This window comes from Penaeus monodon, chromosome 6 (assembly GCF_015228065.2).
Source record: "Penaeus monodon isolate SGIC_2016 chromosome 6, NSTDA_Pmon_1, whole genome shotgun sequence".
NCBI classification, from domain to species: Eukaryota; Metazoa; Arthropoda; class Malacostraca; order Decapoda; family Penaeidae; genus Penaeus; species Penaeus monodon.
Genome location: NC_051391.1, coordinates 8,260,969 through 8,263,468, shown reverse-complemented (window position 1 = coordinate 8,263,468; position 2,500 = coordinate 8,260,969).

Sequence of the window (2,500 nt, the reverse complement as noted above, 5' to 3'; positions counted from 1 at the left end):
TAACGAAAGCTATAATGAAGTATCAATGATTTGAATGATAATGGTGTTGATAGTAGCAAATAGTATCAGTAATTATAATGATATGTAATAATGATAATGACAGTAATATTAATAACAATAATAATAATGATAAGATAATGATAATAATGGTAATAATAATAATAATAATGATAATGATAATGAGGATAATAATAATGATAATAATAATAATAACAATAATTAATTATAATAATTATTATTATTATTATTATCATTATTATTATTATTATTATTATTATTATTATCATTATTATTATTGTTATTATTATTATCATTACCATTATTATTATTATTATTATTATTATTATTATTATTATTATTATTATTATTATTATTATTATTATTATTATAATTACTGCTACTACTGCTAATACTAAAACTATTATCAAGTTATTATCATTATTATTATTATTGTCATTATTATTTTATACTATCATTATTATCATCATTATTATCTTTATTATTAATATTATTATTACTATTATTTCATTATTATTATTATTATTATTACTTTTATTATTATCATTATTATTATTATCATTATCATTATTATTAGCTCAGTTATCATTATAATTATCATTTAATAGAAATTATTATTAGTTATTGATAATAAAACTGCTAATAATAACAGTAATAATAACAATGGTAATAATGACAATAAAGATATGATTACTATCACTACTCTCATAATAATAATAATAATAATAATAATAATAATAAAATAATAACATAATAATAAAATAATAGATAATGATAATAATAATAATAATAATAATAATAATAATAATAATAATAATAATAATAATAATAATAATAATAATAATAATAACAATAATAATAATGATAATAATAAAAGCAATAAAACAATAATAATAACAATATTGATAATAATAATAATAACTATTACTATCGTTATAAAAATGGCAATGAAAATAAACGATACTAAAATAAAAATATAAACAATGATGATAACAACAATAATGAAAATAGTGATAATGATAAGATAATAATAATAATAATAGTAATAATAATAATAGTAACATTCATAAGAAGAATAACAATAATGATAACAAAAATGACAAAATAAAGATAAGATGAATGACCTATGGCCTTGGAGATTAATAAAAAAAATACACACCAATAATGCTAACAACAAAAATCATGACAATAAAACAAACGACTGCAAATATAATCAACTGATAACACTACTAAAAAACAGAACAGCAGTAAGGGAATCACAGACAGACATCAAACATATCTTCTCTATTAATCTCTCTCTCGGTAAAGTGTCGACAGAGCACACCTGGGCTATGTCGAGACTCGGGCATCATGCACAAGAAACCAGACACTCAAGGTAGAATCTCGGGTGTTATCAAGCCAGCCAATCTATCATGCAATTGGTTAAGCTGCTGTGTGCAATGCTATCGTCCTTCGCCCACTGCTTGCATACCTGCTTGCCTCTGATTATGCTTCGAGAGGCGGGAGAAGGGGGGGAGGGGGGTGAAGGGGGGAATCACTGAGGCAGATCGATCTGCAAAGATTTTTTGATCTATGCTCTCCTCTCTCTCTCTCTCTCTCTCTCTCTCTTTTAAGATGGGGAACTGGTACGTAGAAATGAAGATATTATCCCTCAGCTATCACAGACACACACACAAAAAAAGACAGAATCACACAGATGATACAGATACATTCACTCGAGACAGACGCATACTCAACACCAAGGGACACACATAATCGCCAAACAGCTGCGCCCCTGGTCAATGCTGCACGCAAAGTTTATCCGTTTTTCTGTTGCGATTTAAGTCCCGGCAACAAGAAACGGACATGCCCCACGTCCCCGGCAGCAAAGCCCAAAGAGACGACCGCTCTCACAACACGGTTCTCTGAGTACGCTGTAGTGTGTACAGATCGTCACGCAGTGTTAAACCCACGGTGTCACTAACGACCTGAACTCAAAACACCGCCACACTAACTCACCTTAAGCGGCATTTACACTCGTAATATCAGATGCTCTTAGTCTCCCCAACATGGAAGGTACACCGTCGCTGATGAGAGCGCATAGTCACATAAATTCCCATAAAAGGGGGCGAGTATATGCGACTCGAAAAGGAGAGTGACTGTGTTCATGAATCTAATATCAATTACGGACTCCAGCTTGTCTCTCTTTGCCCGGCCGGCATCATCATCTCCTTGTATTATCACCATCGCTTCTTATGCTTTATTTCCACTTATTATTATCATAGTTTCTTATTCTCTATTCTTAATTATTATCATCGTTTCTTATGGTTTATTTCCACTTATTATCATTATCGTGTCTTACTCCCTGTTTCTATGTATTATTATTATCCTGTCTTATTCTCTATTTCCACTCATTATTATCGTTTCTTATTCTCTATTCTTACTTTATTATTATCATCGTTTATTATTCTTTACTTTTACTTACTATTATTATTATCGTTTC